The following is a 26770-nucleotide window of genomic DNA, read 5'->3' on the forward strand; positions in this document are numbered from 1 at the left end:
TCTGGCCTCCAGAACTGTGAGAGAACAAATTTCTCGCGTTATAAGCCACTCAGTTTGTGGTACTCGGTTACGGCAGCCCTAGGAAACTGCCCCTCCTCCACGTTGTGATTCCCTCTAGTTAACCCTGTGATTCCCTATAGTTAACGCTATAATTACATGTTGTTGGGAGATGAAATGGCAGGTCATACATAGGTGTGGGTGGGTGGGGACAACAAACCTCAACAAGTTTACAAGAATTGAAATCATACAGAATATGCTCTCTACCCACGGTGGAGTCAAGCTAGAAATCGATAGCAGAAAGACACCAGAAATGTCTTCACTGCCCCATCAGCAGCATCGTGACTCTAAACAATCATCAGAATCTGAGACAGGCCTTGTTGTTTTCCATCCGCTGTCTAGTTCTACGTCTGGAAAGGGACTTTTCTGGTCTTGGGAAACACTCATGACACGGTCACAGAAGATGGAAAAGTAAGGGGTAAATGGCCATTTCTCCTTTCTTTCTCCCCACGGCTGAAGCCAGTCTCCTTTGTTGTTGAAGAAAGGAGGGGATCATATTCTCCCTACCACACGTCTGTCTCCTGGCTCCACCACTCACCCACTCCTTTTCTACTATGAGTGCAGATGACTTTACTCAAGAAGAAGCAAATTCAGTCTCTACTCGCCCTTGGCCAGCTTCTGCCCACCAGTTACAGCATAGCTAACCCCGTGGGCATGATCAGCTGCAACTAGTATAACGTGGCCACTTGGTGAAAGTTATGAAAGCGACTACCTGGTCAGGGGTAGATATCTTCCAGGCTGTGCTGAGAATCGCCTCACAGAACACTGGGAACACCACGGGTCAGATCCCTGAGGCATTGCGAGTAGCGTGCTCCTCGGTCCGCTGGTAGTGATTTCAGGGACTTCAGCTTTACTTGCAGACAGGGGAGGGACTGCTATCTTTTTCTGACAAAAGGAGAAACTGAGGCCCGGAAAGCTTAGATGATGTACACTAAGCCGCCCACTGTACTGGATCTGGAACCATAATCCACGTCTTATAGTTCATCCTCCTTCTGTCCCTCCGTGACCCTCTTGAGCCCCCACCCCACCTGCCCAATGATGACATTGTGGTAAATATGGAAATGAAACCACAAGTCAGAGTTTGGAGGCAAGAAATCTGAATAAGGAAACATAATTTCTCTTCTCTTGTCTGTGTTCAATCTTAAGAAAAAAAGGAAATACACCTTATTGAGAAAGGAGTGTTGAAATCTCCAACTGTAACTGTGGATTTGTCTATTTCTGCATCATTTCTCTCAGTTTTGCCTCTTGAATTTTGAAATTCTCTTGTTTTTCTAAAGGTCTGTTACTTAGGAGGTGATGCACATTGAGCATTATTTTGTCCTGCGCATGAATTAACCTATCTGTCATTATCAAAAGTCCTTCCTTATCCCTGGTGTGGAGATGGTGTGCTTCTGACCCTGCTTCGTCTGAGATTCGTATAGCCACTGCCGGTTTCATGTGCTTGATCTCTGCACGGTATCTTTTTATTCTCCTACTTTAATCTCTCTGGGTCTTTGTATTTACAGTGGGAATTTCTTTAGAAAGCATGCATTTGGGTGTTGCTTTTTTATCCAATCTGCCAATCTGTCTTATAATCGCAAAGTTTAGACAATTTACATCTAGTATGGTTATCAGCATTGTGTTAAAATTCACTATCTTGCTATTTGTTTCTATTTGTTTCATCTGTTCATTTTTCTGGTGATTTTTTAAGATTCCATTTTATTTCCATTACCGCTTTATTAGCTGCACCTCCTTTTATTTTCTTAGTGGTTTCTCCACAATTTACAATGTGCACTTTTAACTTATCATATTCTACCTCCAGTGAATGTCACATCACTTTACATACTCTGTAAGATCTTCATAACATTACACTTCTACTTCCTCCATCCTATCTTCTGCGTTATTGGTGTTATAAATTTGACATTCACACAAAATAGAAACAATATATTCTTATTTTGCTTTCAAGAGTCAGTTATCTTTTGAAGAAATTTTTAAATAATAAAAAGAATCTTTTATATTTACCCATCTATTTACTATTTTTGGCCTGTCATTTTGTTGTCGAGATCCCACTTGTCATCCACTTTTATTTCCATCCACCTGAACCATCTTACAGATCACTCCTGAGCAGCCTGTTGTTCAATGTCTGGAAACAGTAGTTTTAATATATTACATATACATAGTTTCCCGGTTGTCTATGGGAGGAGGGTAAGTAACAATCCTCGTTACTCCATCACGGCCAGAAACAGAAGACCCTCCCTCATTTCTTTTCTTGCAAAGCATTTATCAAAGACACTAGACATTTGTACTATTGACTTTCCCACATTCTGAACTTTGCTGCTCGCATCCTCATGATATCATTTAATGTATTCCTCTATCTCATACTTTTCTTAAAATGGAAGTTAGTGGTGGTTGATTTGATCAGACAGATAGGAATCAAGCTTATTTTTTTTCACAATTTTACTCTTAGTTGGTGTTTTATGTTGCCGTCAGGGGGCCCTTTTTATGTTAGCACTCATTGATGATCATTGCATAGATGTATTACTTAATAGGTATTTCAAAATGGTGATAGTCTATTCTAATATTTGTTTTTCCTTTAGTGGCTAGAATATTTCTATTAGGATATTCTTCCCCTCTTCACTTATTTAGTAACGTGAAGTAGTTCATGCAGGAAAGGCAGGATAAATGCTTGATAAACCCCAGGATAAATTACAAATGAATAAAAGGTTTAAATGTTAGAAAAAAGGAAACCTCAAAAGTTCTAGAAGGAAACAGAAAAGTATTCCACTATACACTACACATGTGGAAGGTCTTTCTAACTATGACTCAAAAGCCAGAACACACAAATAAATGTGGTTGATTAATTTGCCTACATAATAGTGATATACATCTATATAACAAAACAAAGTAAAATATGAATGACAAACTAGACAATAATATTTGTAACTCACATGATAGACAAATGCCTAATCTCTCTAATATGGAGAGTTCCCAGGAAATTGAAATGAAAAGACCAGCAACCCATTGTAAAAAATGGACAAAGGATATGAAGAGAATTAACAGAAAAAACTGATATCTAACATAGGAAAACACGCTTAATCTCACTCATATGGACAGAAATGCATATGGAACTGCACTTAGACATGATTACTCCCCATTAGGTGTTCAAGACCCAAAAGTATAAAACAGACAGCTGCCTTCATACTTCATTAGCCAAAACACAGGATGGCACAACCCATGTGTAGCAGACAATGCAACATTGTTTGACACAGCAAAGGTTGGAAGAACCCCAAATGACCATCAACTGGGACAGGTGAAAAAGAAACTCGGGTATAGCTACACAAAAGACTACTGTGCAGCGGGACAGAACAAATAAGGAGGCTCTCTATGTGCCAATATGGAAAACGCCCACGATGTGTTGTTAAGTGAAAAGAACAAGATATAGAGCCATAGAAATAGTATGCTACCTTTTATGCAGAAAAAGAATAAGTTTAGATTATGTACTCAGACTTGCTTATATTTGCAGAAAGAAACACTGTAAGTATATCCAGGAAAGAAAGTGGTTAATTTTAGAGGACTGTGGGAGACTCAAGTGGACAAGGTAAAGCCAAGATCTCTTAATATTTGCTTCTTCATAGTTTTTTATTGTAAGAAACACATAACATCAGATATACCCTCTTAGCAGATTTTTAAGAGTACGGTCCAGTATCGTTAACTATAAGCACAATGTTGTACAGCAGATCTCTCGAACTTCTTCACCTTGCGCGACTGAAACGCTCAGTCCATTGAACAGCAGCTCCCCATTTCTCCCTTCCCCCAGCCCCTGGCACCCACCATTCTACTTATTGTTTCTGTGAATTTGACTACTTTAGATGCCTCATATAAGTAGAAAATGCAGTATTTGTCCTCTGTGACTGGCTTACTTCACTTAGCACAATGTCTTCAAGGTTCATCATATGTTGTAGTGTTGACAGGATTTCCCTCTTTTTTATTACTGAATAATATTCCACTGTGTGCATGTGTGTGTGTGTGTGTGTATGTGTGTGTGTGTGTAAATATATATATACATATATATCATGTTTTCTTTATCCACTCATCCATCAATAGACATTTAGATTGCTTCCACCTCTTGGTTATTGTAAAAAACAACAGAATACACATTCTTCCCAGGCACACATGGAACATTCTCCATCATAGATCATATGGTAAGTCACAACACAAGTCTTAGCAAATTTAAAAAGATTGAAAACACAATGAGTGTCTTTTCTGACCACAATACTATGGAACTAAAAATCAGTAATAGGAGGAAAATGAGAAAATTCACACAAACATGAAAATTAAACAGTACACTCCCGATCAACCAGTGGGTCAAGGAAGAAGTCAAAAGAGAAATAAAAAATATTTTGAAATGAACAGAAATGGAAACACAATATACAAAAACTTATGGAATGCAGCAAAGGCGATTCTAAAAGGGAATGTTTTAGTGATAAATGCCTACATTAAAAAAAGAGAATGATCTCAGATAAACAACTTAACTTTACACCTCAACAAAGCAGAAAAAGAGGAACAAACTAAGCCTAAAGTTGGTAGAATGAAGGAAATGGCACAGAGCAGAGGTAAAATACAGACTAGAAGTATAATAGAAAAGATCAACAAAACTAAGAGTGGCTTTTTTTTGAAAAGATAAGCAAAATTGACAAACTTTTAGCTAGATGAATTAAAAAATAATACATATAAATAAAATTAGAAATGAAAGAGGAAACATTACAAATGAGACCAGAGAAATACAAAGGATCATAAGAGACTACTATGAACAATTATATGCTATCAAGTAGATAAACTAAAAAAAAAAAGAGAAATTCTTAGAAATATACAAGTAACAAAGACTGAATCATAATGAAATAGAAAATCTGAACAGACCAATAACAAGTAAGGAGACGGAAGCAGTAATCAAAAACCTCCCAACAAAGAAAAGCCAATACCATATAGGTTCACTGGTGAATTCCACCAAACATTTAAATAAAAATTAATACCAATTCTTCTCAAGGTCTTCCAAAAATTGAAGAGGAGGGAACACTTCCAAACTCATCTTATGAGGCCAGAATAACCCTGACATCAAAACCAGACAAGGACACTACAAGAAAAGAAAACTACAAAGCCATATCCCTGATGAATATAGATGCAAAAATCCTCAACAAAATATTAGTAAACAAAATTCAACTGTTCATTAAAAGGTTCATACACCACAATCAAGTGGGATCTATCCATGAGATGCAAGGATGGTTCAACATATGCAAATCAAACAATGTGATACACCACATTAACGGAACTAAAGATAAAAATCACATGATCAACTTAACAGATGCCGAAAAGCAATCGACAAAAGTACAACATCCTTTCATGATAAAGACTCCCAATAAAGTTAATATAAAAAGAACTTCCCTCAACATAATAAAGGCCATATCTGACAAGCCCACAGCTAACATCATACTCAATGGTGAAAGGTTGAAAGCTTTTCCTCTAATTGGAGTAACACAAATATGGCCACTCTCACTTCTGTTCAACATAGTACTGGAAGTCCCAGCCAGAGCAATTAGGCAGGAAAAAGAAATAAAAGGCATTCAAGTCAGAAAGCAAGAAGTAAAATTGTCTCTGTTTGCACATGATATGATCTAATATATCTAATATATTATATCTAATATATCTAACATACTTTGCTGGATGCCCACATGAGGAGGAGTGCAATGTAACTGCTACGTGTGCTGCCAGGTTATGTGATAGTAACAGGTACAAGATTTTGCATTATACTAGCTTTTTCTGCACAAGAATAATGTGCCATCGAATGCAGAGATATGACCACTTTCTTAGCAGAAATTTTCAGATGTAGTATTTCTAGTGAAATCAGTAACTTCTTGAGCAGTTGTAGAGTGAAGTGCCCAGTGAGAGCCAATATTGGAATGAGTTTTAGAACTCCAGCTGTAAGAAACAAACAAGTCACTGATCTCAAGCTGCATGAGAAGCCACCTCAGAAGAGGAAATCACAAGGGCAAAAGAATAAGCTGTTATCAAAAACATCCACTGAAAAACAAAGGAAGGATGAGACTAAAAGTGCCAAACAGGAAGCACACCACAAAACATCTTCTCTCAGCAACATGAGACCCAGCATGAGATAGAGGGGAAAAAATCAAGAACCTAAAAATGAAACGGAAAGCAACCCAGCCACTGAGATAACAAGCAGCAGGTAGCAAACAGCTGGAACAGCCAGAGGGAGAAAAGGCAAAAGAGATAACCCCTCTCCAGGAGCTGGAAGATTTAGAATTGAGTCTTTTAAATAGTCCTAGAAATGGGGCTGGCCCCGTGGCTGAGCGGTTGGGTTTGCGCGCTGCACTTCGGTGGCCCAGGGTTTCCCCGGTTCAGATCCTGAGATCCTGGGCGTGGACATGGCACTGCTCATCAAGCCATGTGGAGGTGGCATCCCACATGCCACAACTAGAAGGACCCACAAAGAAAAATATACAACTATGTACCATTGGGCTTTGGGGAGAAAAAAGGAAAAATAAAATCTTTAAATAGTCCTAGGAAACAAGTTAGATACCAGAAATAAGTACAAATATATCATTTTGTTAAACCTGATGGAGACCCTGACATTCTCTGGTCCGACCTTGATGTTCATCTGTAATTTATTCAAAATTCTGAATATGTGGGAAATTTTTAAATGTTTGTTAAATTGACTTTTCCTACCTTTCAATACAATGTGGAAAGGACTGGGGAGTAAGGTTTTGCTTTGTTTTTAACCAAAGTTTGACAGACTAAAAGAGAGATGCCATTATTATCCACTAAGGGACAGGATCTTGTGTACACAAATAAAAACATCTTAAAAAAATTTTAAATGAGGGGAAAACAAAGAGAAGAGAGTGATCAGAAAGGGAGAAAAAGTCTGGTGCTGACTCCTGTACTCTGTAGAATCTCCGGAAAAGTTTATAAACCTGGAAAAAGAAAGAAAAAGGTGATTATGAGTAATATTGTGTGAATACCAGTTTTGGGTTTTTTTTTTTTTTGCAGTGTTTTAATTGAGGTTATGATAATTTACAACATTGTGAAATTTCAGTTGATCAGTATTATTGGCAGTCATCTTATACGTGTGTCCCTTCACCCTTTGTGCCCACTCCCCACCCCTCTTCCCCCTGGTAGCCACTAATCTGTTCTCTTTGTCCATGTGTTTGTTTATCTTCCACATATGAGTGGAATCATGCAGTATTTGTCTTTCTCTATCTGGCTTATTTTGCTTGACATAATACCCTCAAGGTCCATCAATGTTGTGAATGAGAGAATTTTGTCATTTTTAATGGCTGAGTTGTATTCCTTTGTATATATGCACCACATCTTCTTTATCCAATCATCAGTCATTGGGCACTTGGGTTGCTTCCACGTGTTGGCTATGGTGAACAATGCTGCAATGAACATAGGGCTGCATAAGTCTCTTTGAATTGCTGATTTCAAGTTCTTTGGATAAATACCCAGCAGAGGGATGGCTGGGTGATATGGTATTTCTATTTTTAATTTTTTGAGAACTCGCCATACTGTTTTCCATAGTGGCTGCACCAGTTTGCATTCCCGCTAACAATGTATGAGGGTTCCTTTTGCTCCACAACCTCTCCAACACTTGCTATTTTTTGTCTTGGTTATTATAGCCACTCGAAAGAGTGTAAGGTGGTATCTTAGTGTAGTTTTGATTTGCATTTCCCTGATGATCAGTGATGATGAGCATCTCTTCATGTGTCTATTTGCCATCCTTATATTTCTTTGGAGAAATGTGTATTCATATCCCCTGCTCATTTTTTGGTTGGGTTATTTGATTTTTTGTTGTTGAGTTGTGTGAGTTCTTTATATAGTATGGACATTAACCCTTTGTTGGATATATGACTTGCAAATACTTTTCCCCAGTTGGTGGGTGATCCTTTCATTTCAATCAGTTTTTAAAAAAAAATAGTAAAAACACTGCATTTGAGGCTTTTACAGTCATAGGCTGAAGTAGAAACAGTACGCAATTTCATAGGACTGAGGAAACAGAGAAAAGGCTGAGGAAGAAGTAAAGGGAACCCTTACAAATAGTAAGAAGGATTTGGAACTCTTCCATACTATGTAATTACTTGGACCAAATTTCACCAATTCTTCAAGGAGTAGGGGATACTCAACTGAACTGTGAGTGAAAAATTATAAATTGAGGGCCTTGGACATATCACACATTGGGATATAATTTAACAACAAGGAGTCTTCTGTCACCAAGGTTTCCACGATGTATCTGGGGATACAGACAAGAAATAGAAGCACTTGGCCTGTGTATGCAGAGAACGCGATCGAATTATACAGGAGGGGCACTTAAGTCAGCCTCAGGTGGGTCTGAAAACTTTCCTTAAGAATGTGACATTGAAGGTGAATCCTTAAACCCAAATGATGAGTTGGAGTAGCCATCCAGAGCATGTGTGTATGCCTGGGGAGGAGGGAACTGGCAGAGGAGGGGAGAGCTGCTGGCGGAAGCAATGCAGGCAGGAGGGCAGGACCCTTGGGGGTGACATCTGAGTAAGCATAGTGATCGATGAGTGGAGATTTCAATGGATGCCTCAATACGAAGAGCCTCACTTAAAATACCAAGGAGTCTAGAACTTGCGAGGACACGTGAGAGCATAAAGGATAATAAGCTGGAGAACATCATGATTATTATAGTTCTTCCTAGTTTGTCGATTGTTTTTGTCATAAATGGGTGTTGGATTTTGTTACATGTTTTTTTTTCTGCATCTATTCAGATGATCATGTGATTTTCTCCTTCATTCTAATATGGTGTAATACAATGATTGATATTTATATGTTGAACCAATCTGTCATTCCCGGGATAAATCCCAAGAATCTATATTTATATATGTTACATGCTTCTCATGGCATATACTTCTTTTCATAAGTTGCTGTATTCGATTTGCTAGTATTTGTTGACGATTTCTATATCTATATGTATAAAGGATATTGATCTGTAGTTTTCTTGTAATATCTTTGTCTAGATAGTACTGACCTCATAGAATAAATGGTGAAGTACTGTCCCTCTCATATTTTGTAAAGTGTTTGTGGGGCCGGCCCATGGCCGAGTGGGTAAAGCTCCATGTACCCTGCTCAGTGGACCGGGGTTTGCAGGTTCAGATCCCAGGTGTGGACCTACTCCACTCATCCACCATGCTGTGGAGGCATCCCACATACAAAGTAGAGGAAGATCGGCACCGATGTTAGCTCAGGGCTAATCTTCCTCAAGCAAAAAGAGAGAAGGATTGGCAAGAGATGTTAGCTCAGGGTGAATCTTCCTCACACACACACACACACACACACAAATTAAAAGTGTTTGTGAATTACTGGTGTTAATTCTTCCTTAAATGTTTAGCAGAATTCATCAGTGAAGACATCAGGTACTGGGCTTCTCTTTGGGGCCAGTTTTTTAAATTACTAATTGAATCTCCTTACCGAAAGGCTGTAGATATATTCAGATATTATTTCTTCTTGAGTCACTTTCAGTAGTTGGTGTCTTTCTAGGAATTTATCCATTTCATCCAAGTTATCTAGTTTCTTGGCATCCAGTTGTTCTTAGTATTTCCTAAGGTCCTTTTTATTTCTGTAAGATCAGCAGCACTGTACCCTTTTTCATTCCTGATTTTAATAATTTTAGCCTTCTTTCTATTTCATGGTCAGATGAGCTAAATGTTTGTCAATTTTTTTCCAAAGGACAACTTTGAGTTTCACTCATTTGCTTTTCTATTGTCTATTTCACTTGTGTCTGTTCTCATCTTTATTATTTCCTTACTTCCTGTTGCTTTGTTTTCAGTTGCTCTTCTCTTTCTGGTGTCTTAAGATGGAAGGTTATGTTACTGATTTGAGATCTTTCTTCTTTTTAATAAAAGCTTTCACAGCTTTAAATTAGCCTCTAAGCATTATGTCAGCTGCATCTCATACGTTTTGGTATGTTGTGTTTTCATTTTCATTCATCTCAAAGTAGTTTCCCAATTCTCTTGTGATTTCTTCTTTGGTCCACTGGTCACAGTGGTCCCCTCTTATCCACTTACCCATGAGGGATACATTCCAAGACCCCCAGTGGATGCCTGAAAATGTGGATAGTACCAACCCCTATGTATACTGAGTTTTCCTATACATACAGACTTATGATAAAGTTTAATTTATAAATTAGGCACAGGAGGAGATTAACAACAATAACTAATAATAAAGTAGAACAATTATAACTATTGTAATAAAAGTTATGTGGATGTGGTCTCTCTCTCGCTCTCTCTCAAAATATCTTATTGAATAGCACTCACTCTTCTTGTAATGATGTGAGATGATGAAATGCCTAAATGTTAAGATGAAGTGAGGTCAATGATGTAGGAATTGCGAGGTAGAATTAGGCTACTATCAACCTTCTGATGATAAGTCAGAAGGACAATGATGGAGCCATGACAATGTTGATGGTCGGATATGAGGAGGAGATGATGTTGATGGTTGGGGATACAATAAAGGGATGATTCATGTCCCATGCGGAATGAAGCAGGATGGTGTGAGATTCCATCGTGCTACTCAAAATGGCACTGCCATTTACAATTTATGAATTGATCATTTCTGGAATTTTCCATTTAATATTTTCAGACCACGGTTGACCTCGGGTAACTGGAATGTGGAAAGTGAAACTGCAGATAAGGGGGACTGCTGTATTTGGGAGTGTGCTGTTTAATTTCCACATATTTGTGAATTTTATAAATTGCCTTCTGATATTGTTTTCTCATTTTGACCCATTGTGGTAGAACACACTTTGTATTATGTCAATCTTTTTAAATTTATTGAGACTTATTTTATGGCTTAGCATATAGTTTATCCTGGATAATATTCCAAGACCCCTTAGAAGAATGTGCATTTTGCTCTTTTTGGGTGGACACCTATAGAATATTTGTTTTCTATATATCTAATGTCTTTTTTATTCCTCTCTTACTGACCTATTTTGTGTTAAATAGATATTTTCTAGTGTAGTATTTTAACACCCTTGTATTTCTTTTACTATATTGTAAATGTTATCTTTTTACATCATTTTAGGGGCTGCCCTTGGGATTATAATTTACATCTTAATTTATAACAATCTATTTCAGATTCATTCCAACTTAATTTAAATAGTATACAAAACATTACTGTTATATCACTCTGTTCTCTCTTCCCCAGCTTTGTGCTGCTAATATCATATAAATTGCATGTGTATAAGGTACTCTTTATTTCTTCCTGTGGATGTGAGTTACTGTTTAGTGTTCTTTCATTTCAGCCTGAAGGACTCCCTTTAGTATTTCTTGTAAGGTAGATCTGCAAGCAACAAGTTCTTTCAGTTTCTCTTCATCTGGAGATGTTTTAGATTTCTTCATTTTTGAAGAATTTAGGGTTGACAGTCTTTCTTTCAGCACTTTGAATGTATCATCCTATGGACCACTGGCTTCCATGTCTTTTGATGAGAAATCAGCTGTTAATCTTGTTGAGGATCTCTTGTACATAAGTCACTTCTCACTGTTTTCAAGAGTCTCTCTTTATCTTTGTCTTTTGATAGTTTGAGGATGCTATGTCCAGGTGTGGGTCTCTTTGGATTTATCCTGCTTAAAGTTCATGGAGTTTCTTAGATATGGAAATTAATGTTTTTCCTCAAATTTTGGAAGTGTGCGGCCATTATTTCTTCAAATACTCTTCCTGCCTCTTTCTCTCTCTTCTCTCTGTGTTCTGCTCTGGGGTTCCCTTTACGTGTATGTCAGTATGTCGATGACGTTCCATGGGTCTCTGATGATCTGCTTATTTTTCTTCATTCTTTTTTCTCTCTATCCTCAGCAAAAATAGGGAAGTGAGACCCTATCAAACTAAAAAGCTTCTGCATAGCTTTTTTTCCTGTATAGGCATCATACATTCTTTTTCTTTGCCCGTTCAGTAATATTTTGTTGAATACTGGACATTTTAAGTAACAGAATGTTGCAACTCTGAAAATCACATCCCTCCAAGCCTTTGGTTAACATCCTGCGTTCTGAAAACGTTGATTCTGACCATTTTTGAAAGTATTCCTTGTTTTTGTAACGCTACAGATTTTTGGAGGTCTTTACTCTGCCATTTCAACTATATCACCTCATAATTATATTTAAGCCCTATAAATAGCATTCTGGTTGCAGCATGAGGGGCAATTAGAGAGCAGCAAGCCTTGAAACAAGTTCAGTCCCAGGAAACAGTTGCAACAATTCAGACCAGAAATCATGGTGACCATGAATGGGGTGGAGATGGGGGTGAGGAGTGAATGCTCTGGAGAGATACAAAGCCATTATAATCCACAATTTGTGTTTTTTATGGGAGGGATAAATCAAGGTTCCTGGTTCGGGCACCGTGATGGAGTGTGGCACCATTCCCAAGGTGGGAAACCCAGGGAGGAAAGAGATGCATGGACCGCAGAGCCAATGGTGGTCCCTACAAGACACACTCAGAAGAAACACCAGAGGAGTTTGGTGGATGCTCCAGTACCCAGTAGACCTGGAGGCTGACAACCTGAGACTTGACGACCATTAAGATTGAGAATCATGCCTGGTAATCAGTGGTGCCTTGTAGGCAGTACCCAGCAGAGAAGGATCCATATCAGGAAAAGCATGGTAAATACCACATAGCAGGTGAAAGAAATTTTCAGGAGCTAACATAATTCATCCTCTGGGGAACCTCAGAAATATATCCAAGGAAAACAAGAACTTGTTGGGGGTCTGGAGTGCTGCAATAGCACGTGGAGTGAAAGCTAAGAAAACATTCATGACCAATGTCAAAATGACCTCACTGTAAACTTCAGGTTACTGCAGCCTTATGAAAGACAACGGACAAATTACTTCCTTGGCCCAGGCTTGACCCCTTTAAACTAGCCTACACACTGTCCCATAAACTGGGGGTCAGGAAACACAGGGCTGCCACACTACCACCCACCAACATATGTGAGGACAGCATTAAGGGGAAAGCAAGAAACAGGAAAGGCTTGTAGCTGAAGAGAGAAATGCGTCATGTTCCTCACAGCTAGACTTTACACCCACAGTCAAATGAGTCCATCCTGTGTCTGTTCTCAGAGATCAATGCAATTGTTAAAGCCATGGAGGTTTCTTTCTTTCTGTTTTTATAGATTGGCCCTGACCTAACATCTGTTGCCAATCTTCCTTTCTTTTCTTCTCTGAAGCCCCCCAGTACATAGTTGTATATTCTAGCTGTAGGTCCTTCTAGTTCTGCTATGTGGGACACCACCTCAGCATGGCTTGATGATTGGAGCTAGGTTGGAGCCCAGGATCTGAACTGATGAACCTCGGGCCACAGAAGTGGAGGCCGTGAACTCAACCACTGGGCCCCAGGGCCAGCCCCCAGACGTTTCTTGTTAGCATCTCATTGTCTCTCATGGGAAAATTGGGGGTGAGACATGCTGATGCCTTAGTCTGTTAGGGAGGATAACACTATGCCCACGGGAGTGGCTGGACCAATGGGTCCATGACACAAACCATCGTAATGATGGGACAGGAAGATGAGGACTTTTTCAGATTTTCTGTCTTTTTGTAATCAGAAAACTTTTTTTCTTTGACTCTTTAAGCTAAATTCACCACAAAAGCCATACTCTTCAGGGCTGGCCCCATGGTCCAGTGATTAAGTCCGGCGTGCTCCACTTTGGCAGCCCAGGTTTGCAGGTTCTGATCTCTGGTGCAGATCTAGACCACTTGTCAAGCCATGCTGTGGCACTGACCCACATACAAAATAGAGCAAGACTGGCACAGATGTTAGCTCAGGGCTAATCTTCCTTAAGCAAACAAAAAAAAAGGGGGAAGACTGGCAACAGATGTCAGCTCAGAGCAAATCTTTCTCACCAGAGGGGGAAAAATAAGCCATATTCTTCACTATGTCTTTCTCAGTGCAAAAACAGAATGAAGTGGACGTGAAAGAAGTTGCTATGAGGAAGGGAAGGCTGTGCAGGGTGAGTCTGGGGGTGCTGGATGACCCAAGGTGAAAAATAAGCACACGCTTACTGCATTAGCAAGATAGACACACTGTGAAAAAAGGGAAAACGACTTCCCTAGGAGTTACCTCTCCTGCTCTCTGATCCAAAGAGATCTGGACCATCTGGACATCTTGCAATATATCACATTGATCCATTGCATCAAGGTCTTGCAACCTTGGCACTATTGACATATTGGGCCAGACAATTCTTTAGGGGGCTGTCCTGTGCATTGTAGGATGTTTAGCAGCATCCCTGGCCTCTACCTACCACATGCCAGTGGTACCCACCTCCCTGTTGTGATAACCAAAATGTCTCCAGATATTGTTAATGTCCCTTGTGGGGGAAAATCATTCCCAATTGAGAACCACATCACATCAATGATATCACATTGAACAGGCAGGATGAGTAATAGATGGCCAGCATGCTAGTGGCCTTGGCAAGACACATATGCTTGAGAGAGAGGAGGATCAATTCTGGACTGCCAGCTCAAAGGGGGGATCCTTGGTGAGAGTGCGGTGCCACCTTCTAGAATGCCCTAGACACAGTGCATCAGTGATCTCCAACAAGAAGAATACACAGGTTTGAGAACCAGAAGATAAAAGAAGCAGGAGAAGCCACACTTAACATTATTCCCAGTTACCCACTGGAGGGCTTTGTCTTTCTTGTCCCTGGGCTCTGCAGGGTTAGATTTCCCATCTGCAGCAAAAGTCCCACTGAACCATGACCTGTGGCTGCCACCTGAACACTGTAGACTCCTTGTGCCCAGAAACCAGCAGCCAAGAACAGCAGACTCACCTTGGCATCATTAATTGACCCTGATGAGCAGAAGAAAAGGCTGCTGTTCACAATGGGGGCATGGTAGAACCTGTGGAACTCCACTTGGGTGCCTCTGGGTACTCCTTGCCCAATTGAAACTATGAATGGGGGAGTACCGCAACCCCAGCCTAAGAAGAGTATGGTTACCAGGGTCTGAGATCCCTTGGGAATGAGGGTTTGAGTCACACAAAAGGTAAGCACTGACACAAACAGAAATGAAATCTGAAGGTGAGGGGTATTGAGAATGGATAATGGAGGAGGAAGACAGTGAGTCCTAGTTGCAGCCTGGTTTGAGGACAGCAACAATGGCTGCAGTTCATCCTAGAAATATTCCACTTTTAGTTGCCTCTCAGGAAGAGAGTCTTAGGGGAACCCTGAAGGAATAGATCCAAATACATACGGAGAAGTGGATCTGCGTGGAGCATGCCAACCAGCCGTGGAAGCCACGAAGGTGCATCACTCTTGAAGGTTCTCCCTCCAAGAAGAAAACTTAGTCAACTAATACTTGACAAGGGTGCCAAGAACACACAACGGGGAAGAATAGTTTCCTCAATAAACGGTTTTGGGAAAACTGGATACCCGCATGCGAAAGAATGAAATTGGATTCGTATCTTAGACTACACAAAAATTAATTGTAAATTCATTAAAGATTTAAATGTAAAACCTGAAACTGTAAAACTACCATAAGAAAATGCTGGGAAAACACTCCTTGACATTGGTCTTGGCAATGACTTTTTTCGTTATGACACCAAAAGCACAGGCAGCAAAAGCAAAAACAGACAAGTGAGATAACGACAAATTAAACAGCTTCTGCACAGCAAAGGAAACCATTAACAAAATGAAAAGGCAACCTATGGAATGGGAGAAAATATTTGCAAATCATATATCTGATAAGGGGTTAATATCCGAATTGATAGGGAACTCATACAACTCAATAGTAAAAATAGTAAATCATCATAATAATAATGTGATTAAAATGTGGGCAAAGGACCTGAAAAGATATTTTTCCAAAGAAGACATACAAATAGCCAACAGGTACATGAAAAGGTGCTCGGTCACTAATCATCAGGGAAATGCAAATCAAAACCACAATGAGGTATCACCTCACACCCATCAGAATGGCCATTATCAAAAAGACAAGAAATAACGCGTTGGCGAGGATGTGGAAAAAGGGGAACCCTTGTGTACTGCTAGTGGGAACGTAAATTGGTGCAGCCACTATGGAAGACTGTGTGGAAGTTCCTCAAGAAATTAAAAATAGCACTACCATATCATCCAATTCCCCTTCTGGATCCTTCCAGAGGAAATGAAATCAGGATCTTGAAGGATATCTACACCCCCATATTCACTGCAACATTCTTATTCAGTGTCTCAGTTTTGCTAATGCACTAAGCATGTGCTTATTTTTCACCTTGGGTCATCCAGCACCCCCAGGCTCACCCTGCACACCCTTCCCTTCCTCATAGCAACTTCTTTCACTTCCACTTCATTCTGCAGCTCTTCACTGCCCATAGTTCCTGTCCCCATGCTGCAGCTCTTCACTGCCCATGGGTCTGGTCCCCACGCTGCAGCTCTTCACAGCCCATTGGTCTTCATGATAGCCAAAATATGGGCACAACCTAGGTATCTGTCAATAGATGATTGGATAAAGAAGATGTGGTTAAGTTCACGGCCTCCACTTCTGTGGCCCGAGGTTCATCAGTTCGCATCCTGGGCTCCGACCTAGTTCCAATCATCAAGCCATGCTGAAGTGGTGTCCCACATAGCAGAACTAGAAGAATTCATGCTTTTCTCTTTAAAACCTAGAAAACTCTCTGAGTGATGCTTTTGAATAGTTCCTCTCCTGCATTCTCTCTAACATTTCCTTCTCAAATTTTGATCAGACATACTTTAGACCTTTTCATTCCAGCTTCCTCATCTCCTAACCCCATTTGTATTTTTCATCTTTCTTCTGTTTATTTCTACCTGCTGCATTCTGGTTAAATTCTTTATAATTATTTGCCAAGTTCACTAATTTCTCCCTCAGTTATGTATAATCTGCTTTTAACCATTCTATTTTAAATTCCAATTTTAAATTGCTAGATTTTATATCTGCTTCTTTTTCAAATCCTCCTTTTCCTTTTTGATACTCCCTTTTTCCTAAGTCATACCACTGATGATCTGTTTTATTTCTTTAAACTTACTACATTATTTATTTTATTTTCTGCTGGAAATAATACAAAATTTTGAAGTCTTTGCAGGTTTTTTGCTACTGACTTTCACTAGTGATATCTTATTTATTTTTATTTTAAAGTATTTTACCATTTCACTTTCTTTTTTTTTTTTTGAGGAAGATTAGCCCTAAGCTAACATCTGCTGCCAATCCTCCTCATTTTTCTGAGGAAGATTGGCTCTGAGCTAACATCCGTCCCCACTTTCCTCTACTTTATATGTGGGACGCCTACCGCAGCATGGCTTGCCAAGCAGTGCCATGTCCGCACCCGGGATCTGAACCAGTGAACCCCGGGCCGCCTAAGCAGAAGGTGGGCAGTTAACTGCTGCGCTACGGGGCCAGCCTCATATTTTACCACTTTTAAATGTACAGTTCAGTGGCATTAAGTACATTCACTTTGTCGTGCAACCATCACCACCATCCATCTCCAGAACTTTTTCATCTTCCCAAACTGAAACTCTGTCCCCATTGGACACTAACTCCCCATTTTCCTCTCTCTCCAGCCTCTGGGAACCACCATTCTGCTTTCTGTCTCTGTGAATTTGACAACTCTAGTGGCCTCATATAAATGGAATCATACAATATGTATTGTTTTTTGTCTAGCTTAAGATCTTCAAGGTTCGCCTATGTTGCAGCGTGTATCAGAATTTCCTTCCTTTTAAGGATGAATAATATTCCGTGGAATGCATATAGCACATTTTGTTCATTCGTTCTGTGTCGATGGACAATTTGGGTAATATAGATTTTGAAGTCAGCAATGAATTGTGAACAAACCCTCCTGTCTTGTACATACAAGAATGATATTAGAGACAGTTGAGAGGATGGCTTCTAAATATTCGTTGGGTGAATCAGTAAATGGCATGAATTGTTTTTTCCAGCTGTGCTGGAGTTTGAGCCATTTCGACTCAGTTTGCATCGTGATCAATGGGGCCTATTTGGGTGGTAATTGAGTAGGGCAGTGGTTCTCAGTGTGGGATTGGAGGAACATTCCCACTAGGAGATATACCAGAATCGTCTGGAGGCTTTGACAAGTTATCCCACCATTTTTGGTTGAGACATGTTGGGGTGGGGAAAGTAGTTTTTGAGAACCAATGAGCTAGTGTTAGTATGAATCTCGTAAGCAGATGGCCCCCAGCATTCGTTGCCCCTTTTCTGGGAACAGCCCTGGAGTTCCATTTGGGGATCCGCTTCTCTCTCATTGTCCAGCTGTGTGTTCGTGGTGGCGCTTTAATCTCAGTTCCAGGGATAAAGCACGTGACCCAATCTTAGATCAAACAGCAGATTGTTTCCCTCAGACCAGGGTGGTTGTTTCAGGAGTGGGCACATGGCCCAAGCCGGTCACATGAGAATACATCTTAGGGCTACCAGAAGAGGCTCTTGCTTTTTACGCTGAACTTGAACCTGGAAGGATGTAAAGCTGGAGCTGCAGCAGCCATATTGCCCCATGAGAGGTCCTCCTGGAGCCGCCAAAGACACGCCAGGAGCCTGAGAAGGAAGCCAGCTTGTGGAAGTCAGAGCTGAGAGATGGGGGAAAACCACTGTTGATGATATTGCTTGAGCTGTGACTGCAGCAGTGCCTGAAGTCAGATTCACTCTTGACCGTTTGGGTGTGTGACCAATAATCTTTTGCTTAAGCCACTTGCGTTGAAAGACTTTTAATTAATAGTCTGAAAGACTGGGATCCAGTAACTGGCATTTAAATTGGTTGCCCACGAATCTCTAGGTCCCAGATCCTAGAGTGCTGCACTCGAAGTGCTCTGAGCTGGGGGCCGCTTTTGAGAGCAAAGGCAGGTGTGTTGCTCCATTGCTGTTATGTGGTGGGATACACATCACAGTTCTGGGAAAAATCACTTGTGCACCAACGCGACTCCACACTGTGCTGTCACCATTCTCCAGATTTACCACTCCCTTGTCAGCAAATTTGGGTTATGAAACAGATGTGTAGCAGAAGAGATTGTGTATATTCTTTGCAATGCATGCAAATATACGCACGCATATATATAAATATATGCATATTATTTACATATGCGTAGGATCATTTTGGAAGGAAACACCAAGACTTGGCCACCTCAAGGTGAGGAAACTGAGCATCTAGGAGATGAGGTAGGAGTGAGACTTTTCATTGTGTACCCTTCGCATATTTTGAATATTCCTTAATCAAAAAAGTAATTTAAATTAAATCATTAAAAAACTTTTAAAAAATTAAAGAAAGGCCTCCCCTAGATCCTCTCTGTCCTCTCTCAGCCAGCATCTATGTGGCTTCATCACTAAACCATCTGCTTTTGTCACTTTACTTCTTGAAAGCGAGACCACGTGACATCCTCGGGTCCGTGGAATGACCCCGCCTGCACGGAGAACCCAGGGTGCAGTGCAGCCCGTGGCAGAAAGCACAAAAGCTCACAAACCTGGAAGAGCCGTCCTCCAAAGTGACTGAGCCGTCTCTCTGGGGAGAGCTGAGATTCCCAGCAGGGCCGTGACACTGCAGAGCAAAGGCCCCTTTTGCAGACATTTTGGGAGTTGGGAGTCCCTGCCTGACAGACAGGGGTCCCTAATCAGACTCCTGGGTAGGCGGTGGCCCGGGGAAAGTCTGCACATGGGCAGAGGCAGCCCGCGCAGACTGCCTCCTCCTTCCTCTGTAACAATGAACAGAGAGCCATGGATGACCAGGTACGTGAGGGAAGCTCAAGGCTCACTGAGTTGACAGAAAAACAGACCCTAAGAGGGACAGAGGGAAATGAAGAGCATCCAAACGGCACCTGGAGCAAGATGAAGACAGTGGGACCACATCGCATCTATCAGCAATAAGAACACGCTAGGTGCAGAGACCATTAGGGGCAAGAGTTACTTGGAGATTAAAAATATAGTTGCTGAAGTTAAAAAAAGTCCAAGAAAAATCTAGAACATAAAAGAATGAAAGGAGAAAGAGGCCTGAAATATGAAAGACAAGATAAGAGTGAAAGAGGACAATCCCCATGGCCATGGTTTTGCTAGGGAAACCTCCTCCAGCGAGAGCGTCTGAAAGAGAGGGCAGAGAAAGGGCTAGGGAGGAAAGGTCAATAAGAAGAAAATCACACAGAGTTAAGGAAGGACTTTAATTTGCAGCATGAAAAAGCCCACTTAGTGGCAAGCACAAGAAATAGGAAAAAATATACTGTTTCACACTCCGACCCATCTTCATGAAATTTCAGTCCTGGGGGTCTAGTGGTTAAGATCTGGTGCTCTCGCTGCCGAGGCCCAGGTTCATTTTCCCGCCAGGGAACCACATCACTCGTCTGTCAGTGTCACACTGTGATGGCTGTGTGTTGCTGTGATGCTGAAAGCTGTGCCACTGGTATTTCAAATACCAACAGGGTCACCCATGGTGGGCAGGTTTCAGCAGAGCTTCCGGGCTAGACAGACTAGGAAGAAGGACCTGGTCACCCACTTCTGACAAAACTGGCCACGAAAACCCTCTGAAATAGCACTGGGAGGTGAGGTGATGATGCAAAGACCAGGCAGGGTTCTAGACGGGGAATGGACTTGATGGCACCGACAACTAACAATAAAGGCTAAGGAGAAGATTCCAGACCTTAAACAACAAGCAACAGTAACAAACGTATAGGCCCTCACAGAGGTATAGGCATCAGATTGGCATCAGACCTAATGTAAGCTGGGGGACAGATGGAGCAATGTCAGAATTTTGAGAGAAAACGGTTTAGGACTGGGATTTTTAAATGCAGTCAATCCAGCTCTTGAATGAAGGGGCAGAAAAAAAGAATTTTTTCACACTGTAAGAAATTCAGAAAGTTTGCTCTCATACACCTTTTTTAATCATAGATATTTGAAGATCTACTCTGGAAAAACAAGGGAGAAAGCCAGCCAGAGGAGCGATGGGATCCAGCAGTGGCCCTGACCCGGAAGAAAGAGGAGGAGGAGAGTCGGCGGCAGGTGGGAGGCATGGGAATGAGGAGGGAGGGTGGGCGGAGATGCCCTCCTCTTCCGCGGGAGAGGCTGGAAATAGTCACTACTGTTGGTGGGACAGGAAAGACAGGCAAATGTTGGTAGAGAGGGCATCACTGGCTGAAAAAAGGTAAAAATTGCAAAGAAAACTCGAAAGTAACCTAGAAATGGTATATACTCACTAGAATTATGCATAAATAAGTCCCAAAACCACGTTGTTCTAGTGTGCACCAACACTGTGGATACCTGAATGGAAACATTCAATTTTGATTAATCTTTTTGGGACAATTTTAACAAACGTCATTTGCTTTTGCTGCTTAGCATCCGTTCCCGCTCTTTCTGGGAACAAGCCTCTGCTTTTCCTCTGGAAACACTCCTCCACTTCCAGTCCCTGTGCTGTAAGTGACCTAACTTCACCCCCTCTCACCCGAGGGGATCCGGGGTGAGCACCTGATCCAGGCCAATCGGTGCATCCTGCCACCGTGGCCACAGTGATGGATTTGGGGGTGGGCTTGTGATCTGAGGCTGTCCCACAAGACTCAGTCCTGGAGTTATTGTTGGAATGGTTGGAGAAAGAATTGCCTTTTCTTCCTGGATGGCTAGCTTAGACTAAGAAACTGACCAACTGTTTTCCAAAGTGATTGCACCATTTTATATCCCAACCAGTTCCTCCACATCCTTGCCAGCACTTAGTGCGGCCAGTCTATTTAATTTTAGCCATCCTAATAGTCCTTTTTAATGGCTGCACAATATTCCCATGATATCCCTACTGATGAACTTTTGCCTCACTTCCTGTGTTTCTGCCTCTAGAAACAACGGAATCCGACTCTGGATGCTCCCGGAAATTGCTCCTTTTGTTCAACATAACGTATGTGGTGTTTATCCACGTTGACGCAGGTAACTGTGTTGTGTTCGTTTTTACTGCTGCATATTATTCCCTTGTATGGGTATTCTACGATTTGTTTATCCAATCTACTGTTGATGGATATTTGGGTTGTTCCTAGCTTTTACCATTATGAGGTTTCTTATAAAAATATCTTCATACATTCCTGTAAGAGTTTCTTTAGAGCAATGGTCTTCAAATTTTTTTTGCTTGTGTATTCTCTAAAAGAATTTTTTAAATCTAGGTGCTTTCTTGAGCATTTTAAACTGAACTTCTAAAATTTTTTTCCTTGTGAATGCTTGCAAAGAATGCAATTTCTGGCACATTGTAGTTTTAACATTTGAAAATAAAATTGCTATTTCTTTAAAAAATATTATAAATAACATAGAAATTGAATACCGATCATAAGCTATTTAAAAAATACATGAACAGGGTCTTTTCTAATAGAAACTTTACAGTTTTTTTTTCTCCTTGACTGTCCATTTACCTCCTTCACAGCATTGTATCTTATCGTAATGGATTTTTATGTTGGAAAATCTTTTGTTTTAATCAGTGTAGGCACGGAGAAACCTCATTCACATAAATAAATAGGAATGGAGACAATTTTGTTACAGCAGTGACACTCAATTCTTTGAACTCTTTCCAAGATAAATGCCAAAACACACATAGTGATCTAACATTAATTTTTAATTGTCTATTAATGGATATATCTGTCTTCCTTTTTGTTGAAAACAAAACAGTGTAAACTGCTTGCCTTGCAAAAGGATTTATTAGCCAGTCATTAGGGACATTAGATTTCAAAATATCTGGGAAACACACCAAAAAGCCTTTACCAAGACCTATCAAATCACGATACCGTATTTCTTACTCCTTCACTGAGAGGCTGAAAGGTATCCTCTTTAACCCAATATATCTAAAACATTTGGAAAGAATTGAAATAGTGCACATTTTGATAAACCTTTGTCAATATATTTTGAAAACTTTTTAAATGGAAAATTCTATATATGGAGAAGTTGGAAAAAATAGTGCACAGAACCCAATGTATCCATCATTATGTGTCAACCGTTGTCAATTGTGGGCAATCTCGTTTCATCTAAACCCCTATCCCTTCCTCTCCTGATTCTTTGAAAGCCAGTCCTCGATGTCATATCATTTCATCTGTACACATTTCAGCAAATAACTCTAAAGCAGTAGGATTCTCCCTTTTATTAATATCACATCTGAAAAACAAATATTTAATATTAAATATCCAGGCAGTTTTTGCAGTTTCCTGTCATAATTTTTTTTTACATTTTACTTGAATATGGATCCACATCAGGTTCATACATTGCAGCTTGTAAATGGTGCGTCCACTTCCTTCTGGAGGCGTATGGTGGCTGGTTGCATCTCTTTAGTGATACCTAGCAATCGTTGAGGATCACTGCTTAGATCCATTCATTTATTGCAGTTATAAAATGATGATACTTTAATTTTATCATTCCCTCTGTGTTTATTAGCTGGAAAATCTCTATAAAAAGAAAGCTTTGGCCATTGAGATGGGGGCCAGCCCAGTGGCATAGTGGTTAAGTTCACACCCTCTGCTTCAGTGGCCTGGGGTTCACAGGTTTGGATCCTGGGCTTGGACCTACACACCACTCATCAAGCCAGGCTGTGGTTGCATCCCACATACGAAAAAAGAAAAATAGAGGGAGATTGCCACAGATGTTGGCTCAGGACCAATCTTCCTCACAAAGATATATATCTATATCTATATCTATATCTATATCTATATCTATATATCTATAAGAAAACTTTGGCCATTGGGAGCTCTTTCAGGTTGCCTCTTGTCTCCTTTTGATGTGCTGCCAACCCCCAACCCCTTAATTTTGCACTTCCTTACTTTTTGGTACTAAAAGATACTGATACTGATATTTCTGACTCCAGTCCAGCACCAGTTTATTCTAGCATTCTTCTTTTGCTCATTTGTAATTTCTTTCTGTGACAGTGAGAAACTTGGCTCTCATTAGCTACAATACATTTGCTGAGTAGTTGAACTCTAGGATACTATAGTTTCAAATTTGCTACTTCTCCCATCTTAGGGTGAAATCATTCAGTATTTCACCATTATATATATTTGTAGATGCCTTTTACTAGATTGTAGAAATTCCTTTCTATTCTTACTTTCAGAGTTTTATAATGGTTCTTGAATTTTGTCAAATGCTATCCTGCATCTATTGAGATGATTACATGGTTTTTCTTCATTAGTCTGTACACGGTGAATTGCACTGACTGATGCTTGAATGTGGAATCAGCCTTGCGTTTCTGTGATGAAACACACTCGTGGGTATTACCCTTTTTATATATTACTGGATTTCATCCGCTGACAATTTGTTGAGGAACTTTGCATCTATGTTTATGAGAGATAAATGACAACTTTTGTTTCTTACAATGTCTTTCCCTGATTTTAGTGTTAGTGCTGGCTTTGTAAAATGAGTTGGGAAGTGTTCCTTTTTTACTTTCAGAAGGGGTTATGTAGAGCTGACATTATTTTTTCTTTAAATACTTCATAGAATTAGACAACAAAATAATCTGGGCCTGGAGTTTCTTTTTTTGGAAGGTTTTAAAGTATAAATTTAATTTCCTTGAGAGATGTAGGACTATTTAGGCTATCTGTTTCTTCTTGAGTGTGCTTTGGTAGTTTGTGTCTTTCAAGGACTTGAAAGACCATTTAAAGATGATTTCACCTAAAGCATCAAGTCTATGGGCATAGAGTTGTTCACAGCATTTCCCTAATGGCTATTTAATTTCTGTGGGGTGGGTAGTGGTGTCTCCTCTTTTATTGGTGATCTTGGTAGTTTGTGTCTTCTCCTTTTTTTTGCTTGGAAAATATTTTTTAGAGGTTTATTAATTTTATTGGTCTTTTCAAAGAAACAGTTTTTGGGTTCATTGATATTTCTCTATCGTTTTATCTGTTTTTAATTTCATGATTTCTGCTCTCATTTTTATCATGTTTTGACATTTCTACTTGCTTTGTGTCTGCTTTGCTCTTCTTTCTCTAGTTTCTTAAGGTGGATGCAAAAATTACTTTTTTGAGAACTTTCTTATTTTTGAAATATGCATTTAATGCTTGCTATGGTCTGGATGCTTGTGTTCCCCCAAATTCATATGTTGCATTAGTGTGGTATGTTTGTTGCAGTTGAGAAGCCAATATTGAAACAGTGTTATTAATTAAAGTCCACAGTTTACAGGAGGATTCAGTCTTTGTGTTGTACTTTCTATGGGTTTTGACAAATGTATAGTGACATGTATCCAGCATTACAATATCATACAGAATAATTTCACTGCTCTAAAAGTCATCTGTGCTCCACTTATTCATCCATGACCCCAACCCCTGGAAACCACTGATCTTTTACTGTCTCCACAGTTTCGCCTTTTCCAAAAGGTTATGGTGTTAGAATTGTGCAGTATGTAGCCTTTTCAGATTGGCATCTTTCACTTTGTAATATGCATTTAAGTTTCCTCTGTGTCTTTTCATGGCTTGATAGCTCATTTCTTTTTAGCATTGAATAAAATTTCATTATCTGGAGGTACCACTGTATTTTTATCCATTCACCTATGGAAAGACATCTCGGTTGCTTCCAAGTTTTGGTAATTACAAACAAAGCTGCTATAAATATTCATGTGCAGATTTTTGAGTGGACACAACTAATATATTTTTAAATAAAGAGATGAGAAAGGAGGGCTTTCTAAGGATGACAGAAGCCATAAAGAAAACATTTGTTAAGATTTTCAGACTGAGCAAAAAACTTAATTAAGAGACAAACAGCAGGGGGTGGTCTTGGCAAGACATTGACAACAGTGGACAGTTCTGTTTTACTTAGCATATGTGAATTTAAATGAGGCAAGAGTCTCAAACTCTTTGACTATTTTGTTTTGTTGTGTTTCATTTTGTTCCTGCATGCCTGTGGTAGAAGAGGGAAATATCAGGGATCTCCTTTGGAGTTGTCTAAGAAATCTCCTAAGTATTTAGACTGGTTAGGAATTTCTAGCTTTCAATTTACATCTCACTAATAGAGAAGCACATTACTAAGTAAGACGACCATAATTCCACAGACTTTTGGAGATGAAAGGTTATTTTCATGGGCCAGAGCTACAATTTTCAAGCACTGGATATCTCACAGACTCCTTTGTAGGAATAATATTTGCTGTTTTTCTCTGTAGCTGTCAGGGAAAAGAACAATTTTTCCCCTTCTTTATTGCTGACATTTCTTTCAGCAGCAATTAGAAGCTCCTATGGTTTGAAAAGCCATCACTAGAATTCCATGAGATAGCGCTGAAAGAAAAGAGGAGGCCTGAGTAGCCATTAACACTCTGAACATGGAAATGAAAGGGGTAGAAAAGGACTGCGAACAGGTGTTCTATAGAGCAGGTAATATTTTGTTTTCTTGAATCATAAATAAAGGCCTTTCTTGAATCAACAAGAAAAGTACATATAATTTAACAGAAAAAAATCAACTAAGAATATGAATAGGCAATTAAGAGGAAAAGGCATACAATTGTCCCAAATGGAAGGCCTCCCATCTCAGGCTACATAGTCGCTGAGGGAATGCTTGAAGACAGAATCGAGACTCTGTTTTCCATGACCAATTTGCGTTTTCTCCAGTGCACAGGAAGTAGCTGCTCAAGACCCACAGTCTTCTCTCCATGCTGTGGACGCAGGAGTATCGGCCTGGGCAGCTTAAGGCAGGCAAGCCTATGTGTTCACCTCCACCACAAAAACTCACAAGGCCCGTGTGGATTTGGTACCTTTGGGCAATGTCCCTTCCGTGTGTATCAAATGTGTACAAAATACATGCCG

The 26770-nt window shown here is 40.0% G+C and overlaps 1 protein-coding gene across 1 annotated transcript in view; it reads left to right on the forward strand.

Annotated features, from left to right (window-relative positions):
- LOC123287442 (GTPase IMAP family member 1-like) overlaps positions 1-26770 on the forward strand; it is a 221816-nt gene that overhangs the window by 7950 nt on the left and 187096 nt on the right. The window lies entirely within an intron of this gene.

The sequence above is a fragment of the Equus asinus genome, chromosome 1 (genome assembly GCF_041296235.1).
Source record: "Equus asinus isolate D_3611 breed Donkey chromosome 1, EquAss-T2T_v2, whole genome shotgun sequence".
Taxonomy (NCBI): Eukaryota; Metazoa; Chordata; class Mammalia; order Perissodactyla; family Equidae; genus Equus; species Equus asinus.